The following is a 7,519-nucleotide window of genomic DNA, read 5'->3' as shown; positions in this document are numbered from 1 at the left end:
TAATAATTCAGTTTCTTGAAAATAATATTTTGTCACATTTTGTCTGTCCTAACAAGTTGATTACAGATAATGCAACAGATTTCAAATCTAAAAATATAATTGATTTTTGTAATAAATATCAAATTACGTTGGGGCACTCAACTGCATACTATCCACAAGGTAATGGATTGGCAAAATCTTCGAATAAATCATTGGTTACCATCATAAAAAAGCTATTGGAAACAAACAAGAAGAACTGGCATAAGAAATTGGTTAATGAACTATGGGCAGATAGAGTAATTCAGAAGAAATCAATAGGCATGTCTCCTTTTCAGATCGTGTATGGTGTTGACACGGTGTTCCCAACATCTCTCACAATCCTGATTGTTAAACTTTTGCATGAAGCTGGCAGCGAGGAAGATCATTTGCAGCGAAGAATCAATCAAATGATCCATTTACATCAGACGAGAGAGGAATTTTTTCAGAATACCTTTAGGCTACAAGAGAGAATCAATAAAATATATGATCAAAAGGCAAAGGCGGACAAGTTTCAAATTGAAGACATAGTGCTGAAATGGGATGCTAGAAACGAAGATAAAGGCAAGCATGGCAAGTTCAAGAATATGTGGAAAGTTCCATTCAAGATTGCTGCATATCGGGGTCAAAATGCTTTCCTTCTAAAAGAAATGGATGGAGAATATTGTCCAGGTGGGCCGGTCAATGGTCAGCTGCTGAAATAGTACTATCTTTGAAATGTTTTCTATTTTCATATGTATCAATGTACATACCATTTTATTTCCTTCATTGCAAGTGTGTATTGTCATCATTCATTCAGTTCGGGGCCCAAAGTGAAGGCTATAAAATAGAAGGTCTGATCTTAGTTTTGGTGTGGATTGTTTGAGTTAGTTTTCAGTCAGATTTCAGTCTTGAAATTGAGTCAGTTTTGAGTCAGATTTCAGTCCTAAAATTGAGTTAGTCTTGAGTCAAGATATTTGTTTTGGTTTGTTGAAGTTATTGACTCCATATCCTAATGGAAGAAGGCATTATCTAATTTTCGGAGATCTGTAGTTCATGGCACCTCCAAGGAGCTACCATCCCCATTGGAGCCAATGTTAGTTTCGGTATCTTGATCCCTCCATTAGTGACCGAAATTCTCTTGTTGCATTGCATTTTTAGATGTCCCATATGATCAGCTGCATTCCATTAGGGTCATGGTTCATCTGATGGTAGTGGCATGGTTCATCTGATGGCAGTGGCATATTATCAATTTTCCCTCATGGTCTTTACCTGCTAGCCCATTTTCATAACTTCGGGTCATTTATAGTCATTTTCTGTCATTATATTTGCAAAAGCCATTTTTAGGGTTTTAGATCTCATTAGGTCTAGGGTTTTGTCATCAAACTCTTGTAAAAGCTCAATAATGGTCAGCAGGAACATGAAGAGGTTAAATAAAGTCTCAGTAACAAAAATTTCAATAATCACATGCTTAGTGATTGATTTTTCCTCAAAACCCTATTTTGAGGAAAAACAAAGTCTTTTATTGTTTTATGTATAAAAATTTCATGTATTTTCATTTTTCCTATATGTAATAAGTCTGAGATATAGCTCTTCACCCCTTGCTAAGCTTCTGCACTCCAGCTCCTGCAAAAGAGTTGAAAATTCAAAGCATTAGTCCATCAAAAGGCAAAAAGCAAGCCAAACTGCCAAAACATAGTTTTAAGGAACAAGTGAAAAGGCAAACATTAGAAAAGTGCGTGTTTGTAAATAAAAATTAAAGTCCAAGGATATATAAAGTGTTTTTCATGTCGAAGACATCAATTGTGCCAAAGAAGTGAAAGAAACAAGAGCAAGTCGCATTTTTGAGGCAAAGAAGGCAAATCGCAACAAAACCTCGCAGTTACACTAGGCGCGGCACACCTGGGTTGAGGCACAACGCACCTGGTCGGTGCGGCACATAGAGCGCAGGTTTTAAACTAGAAATTTAAACGGGTGCGATGCACTAGTGGGCATGGCACACCTATATCTGGGTCCGGCGCACCTGCCCTCCAAGCCCAAAATTCATCCAAACGACCTCATCAACCTCCAAAATCTTGCAATTTTCATTCAAAAAGTAAATGAAGCATTCCATAGTGTCATTGTAAGGGTTTTAGTCATCTTTGATGGTGTTAAAATAGGTGAAAAGGAAAACCCTAGTTTGTTGCATTGTTTCATTGAAAAACTACCTAGGGTTTGCAAAGTTGTAATTTTTGTTGTTGTCCCCTGCACCATTTTCATTTTCTTCCTCACTACACTCCCATCATTTCATTTCCCTTACCCCTCTCTCACCTATAATCATACTACCCCCTTATCCCCAAAACCCTAACAACAAATTCCCATTATTACCCTAGACCCTAATCCTCATTCCCAAAACCCTGCCACTCCTAAAAAACCCTATAGTCATCATAAAATCCCTCATTCACAGTCCGCACTAATCAATCCCTTTCATTGAACAACAAACACCTATTGTTGATATAAAATCTCTTTATACTCATCATAGAAAATCAAACAGTGGAAAACATGGAGACAGATTCACCTGATGAAAGGGATGAAGAAACAATAAGTGATTCCTCCCAAGAAATTCATGCACCAAGAAAACCTCACAAGGGAGGAAAACAGATCCGGGAGGAGCTCACTACACTAACTGAGCTATTGGATTTCCCTCTTGCAGTAGCTTGTTTCAAACATCAGTCTTGCTATTAGTTTTGCGAGCTGGTGGAAAGAGTCAAATACCATCATGAGCTTGCCAAACTTTTTGTTCTTCATCTTCACAATGGTTAGGTCAATTTAGTTGGTGTTACATTCACTTTGATGCCTGAAGCTATAGATGAAGCAATAGGTATTCTGAATGTGGGTGAGCAGTGGAATAAGGGACAGCTGGTGGACAAAGAGCATTATGAGCCTTATATCAAGGTTGGATATTAGAAGCAAATCAGTAGGGTCTTCCCTTTCAGATACCTACAGGACACATATGCTCCCCTTATGAAACTCATAATCAAATACTTCAGCTATGAAGGTAGATTTTCTTGCCTATACACCTATCATGTCAGATTATTGATACATTTCATTAGAGTGAGGGTGATTAACATCCCCTATTTCATGTGCCAGAATATTGAGAAAATGACCACATTGGTGCAAAGGAAACCTCCTCATCAATAGTACAACAACATCTATGATTTTGCATTGATCAAGATTGTGGTTTTGCATTAGCTGAGTTTGTTGAATGTTTCATGGGATGATTTCATTTGACATGAGGTCTTCACAAGCCCTCATGTGACCCCATCAGTTTTTCATGAGGCAGGAGGGCCTTCATATCAGCAAGAGATGCATGAGACTCAAACCACCAGTGTGCCAGTATTTGTCACTTACCAAAAGGGCAGAAGGAGATTATTTGCAGCAGCCAAATGAGTACTATCTCCACCGGGGATGGAAGGGGTCTCGTTTCCTTCAACAACAAAGCAGGTACATGACAAAGGTAAACAACCAGTGCATGATGAAGGGCCTTCTAAAGGTCAAGAGAGATATTTCATTCTCATTTAGGATGATGACTCTGATTTGGGCTCCCAAAGCTCAAAGCTCAAGCAGATCATCCAGGAACAAGAAGCTGACATTCCGGTTATGAACCCAACTCACAAATAGATAGAAAAGATAGTTGAGTGCCTTAGAATTCAGCCTCTTTGAGGGGGAAACCTCCTTTACATTACAAAAATGCACAATTCTTAGATGATAAAAATGAAAAGACCTCCTTTCTATATATAGGAGTCTAAGGGGTCATAATATAATCAGAGCCAACACACAATAATACTGTAAGGGCACAATAATAACAATAATGGGCTTCTATGCTGCACAATAGTAGCAATTTGGGCACTACATGGGTACATCAATATAGTAAGAGGGTTGTACTAATAACAATAAGGGGTTACAGTAGTAGTATAGGGGCCTAACATGCCCCTCTCCTTCAAAAAGTGTTGTCCTCAACACTTGAGTAGTTCTTGATGCTTATGTATACAATTCTTGTCCTCTCATGTGGAATCTTCAGTGGGTAAGTTCTTCCACTTGATGAGATACTCTGAAATTGATCGATTTCATAGATGTTGGGTTCTTGTTTCTGTGACTGCTCCAGGTTCCAATATGATTTTCCTTCCTCTTCAATTTCTGGCAATATTGTTTGAATTGGGATCTTTTGCAACTGTTGAATAAGTGGCCATACTTCTCCGTCCTTCTTCCATTCATCCCTTACTTCATTTATCCAATCTAGTTGGATAATAGAAATGGCACAAAATAATGCTTCCACATCCTCATCCTTCCTTGAGAGTGCATCTGCAACAAAATTTTGCTTCCATATTCTATAGATGATGTCAAAGTCATAACCCAACATATTTGTGACACATTTTTTCTATTCTTCAAAAGATAATAGTTGTTCTAAAAAGTATTTAAGACTATCATGGTCCATTTTTACCTTGAAGTGTCTTCCCATTCGGTAAGGTCGCCATTTTTTAAGTGCATGTAGTATTGCAAACATTTCCTTCTCATAAATAGCTTGCTTGAGATGTAGTAGTAAAAATACCCAATCACCTACATCAAAATATTTTTCACTACAATGTTGATCTACCTGTCGTTTCATTTGATTTTGCACCAAAGTGGCGTTATCCTTTAAAAGTTGGAGAACTTGTTGTTGATGCTCGATGTGATCTTTCACTGCTTGAACCTTTTTCTTCTTGTTATGTCCTTCTACCTTTAGAGTTTGAGGAGTGGTAATTTCTTCCAATTTTACAAGATATGGTCGAATTCATTTCTTGATGCTCGATGTGATCTTTCACTTCTTGAACATTTTTCTTCTTGATATGTCCTTCTATCTTGATAGTTTGAGGAGTGGTAATTCCGACCAATAAATTAAAACATATGGTTGGATTCATTTCTTCTTTCTCAATGTGATCTTTCACTTCTTGCACCTTCTTATTCTTGATATGTCCTTCTATCTTGAGAGTTTGAGGAGTGGTAATTCTTGCCAATGCTTTACAAGATATGGTCTGATTCATTTCTTCTTTCTCTGGGGTTGGGTCCTAGTGTATATCCTCTTCCTTTGATGTTTCTTGATCCTTTTCTTCCTCCTCTTCATAATCTATGTAAAATAATTTCTTCTGAGCACACTTATGACCTTTAGTGCATTTGCTATCACAATTGTAACAAAGCCATTTTTCTCTTTTTTCTTCCAATTGTTGTGGTGTAACCCTTGTAGGTTGTGGAAGGCTAGGAGAAACAACACTTCCATCTTTATAGTTGTGAGGGGTAGACTTCCTTGTTGCCATAATTTTACTTTCCACTATGTCACAAAGCCCTTTTACTCTTTCCAATAGTTGTGGTGTTGCTCTAAAGAAGGTGTTTCTCTTTGTATCCTCATAATGTGCTATCATTTCCTCCATGAGAATTGACCATGCAACAAGTTGTTTACGAGAACAAAGCCCTTTATACCATAAAAATTGATCCAGTTCTAAATATGAAGATGCAATACAACCTTTTGTAACAGTGGTACACCATGTAGATCAAAATATTGCTCCATCTGAAGTATCCAATTTACCGGATCCTTGCCATCAAACTTCATCATATCGCCTTTTCTTGATTTTAGGAGCTCGATCTTGAAATGACTATAACTCTGTAATTTTGGTTCTTCCAGTTCTAAAATTGTGGCCTATAGTAGCCCTCTCTATCCTCTTTCCAATGCCACCAGTCTGATCAAATTTAGATTCTCCAAGAAAGAGCTATGCACAATCTACTAAGATAACCTGATTATATACGTAGAAGATCGGATTTGTATGAAGTGCCACATGTCACTGTTTCGACCTTTGGATCTAAAAAATGTACACAAGAAACTATAGTCCATCCTCTTTCTACAACTTCTTATGAAATTTCAATCCGATGCTCAAAGAGAAAGTTATGACGATTTTCCCCAGGTCACCTGTTTAGAATGTAATTCGGGGGCCTACAAAAACTATAACTTCCTCAGACTATATCTCCAAAAATATAAAGAGATAGGATCTGAAATTCGGAGCCAAGGTTTAGACCAATTTTTTCTCAAATGGGTTTTTTGTTCGCTTCTGAAACGTCCCAGAAAAAGAGTTATAGTGAAAATTCCATGATGACCTATTTGGAGTAGCGAAACCCTAGAATCCACAGCTCTGATACCAAATGTTATGAAACCAACTCACAAAAAGATAGAAAAGATAGTTGAACGCCTTAGAATTTAGCCTCTTTGAGGGGCCAACCTGCTTTACATTACACAAATGAACAATTCTTAGATGATACAAATGAAAAGACCTCCTTTCTATATATAGGAGTCTAAGGGGTCATAATATAATCAAAGCTGACATAACAATAACAACGTAAGGGCACAATAAGAAAAATAGTGGGCTTCTATGGGGCACAATAGTAACAATATGGGCACTACATGGGTACATCAATCTAATAAGGGGGTTGTACAATAACAATAAGGGGTTATAGTAGTAGTATACGGGCCTAACACATTCATGACTTATCTCTTAACCTGGAAAGAGCTAAGTAGATCATAAATTACCTTGAGCAAAGGAACAAATAGTTGGAAGACCAGCGAACTATCACGGAGCTACAAAACATAAGAGAAAACTAGCAAGTAGCCAAGAGGAGGAAAATCAAGTTGGCACCACTAGAGCAAGAGATTGAAGTTGATCGCAAATCTTGGCTAGAGAGGGCAAACATGCACTAGGAGAAGTTGCTAGAGGAGGCCAACAAAGAGAAAAATATGTTGAGGCACATGGCCTTTCACTATTTGGCAAGAAACAAGGTTTGCAAAGCAAGAATAAGGACCTTAAAGGCCAAGTTTAGGAAAACTTTGAGGAGGAAGAAAGAGCAAGATAAGCTCAAGATTTTGGCTGAGGCTTCCTTAGCCCAACAGAGTACTTGATGCAGTTCACTCAGCCCATATTTCAAGAAATTTGGCACACCTCTTGTCAATTTTGAATTTTTGAAGGAAAAAACAGATTTTTCTATGTGGAGTGTAGTGCCACCTTCCGCTCGCTTTTGCTAGGGACCTCCTCTGGACGAAAAATCTACATTTTTGGATTCCTCATGCAAAACTATGAATACACAGAAATCACTAGAAATTTTTGTCAAGTTTTGAGCTTCCAAAAGGGTCAAAAACACCTAAAAAATGCCCTTTAGCCCTTTTTTGGCCACATAGGAAGTAGTGTTGGGAGAACTCACTTTTGGAGGGGAAAATGGACACTAAATTTAGAAATTCCACCTGTTCTGGAAAGTAGACAGACAACTATTTCCAGCAAGTCTGCTTGGAGCAAATTTCGTGCATGGGAAGGCCTCCAAAGTTAGCTTCAAATAGGCACTACACACAGGGACAATGGCACAATACACAGGATGGAAAGTTGTCATTTTTGCCCAAAAACTCTATTTTTCGCCTAGTTTTTTCTCAGTTTGACTCCTCTTTATCTCATGGTCAAACTCATGATGTAATTTG

Source organism: Pinus tabuliformis, chromosome 8, assembly GCF_031772625.1.
Source record: "Pinus tabuliformis cultivar Carrire ecotype Pingquan chromosome 8, CPIR1, whole genome shotgun sequence".
Lineage (NCBI taxonomy): Eukaryota > Viridiplantae > Streptophyta > Pinopsida > Pinales > Pinaceae > Pinus > Pinus tabuliformis.
The sequence above is the reverse complement of the archived record's forward strand: the minus strand, read 5'-3'. Positions refer to the sequence as shown.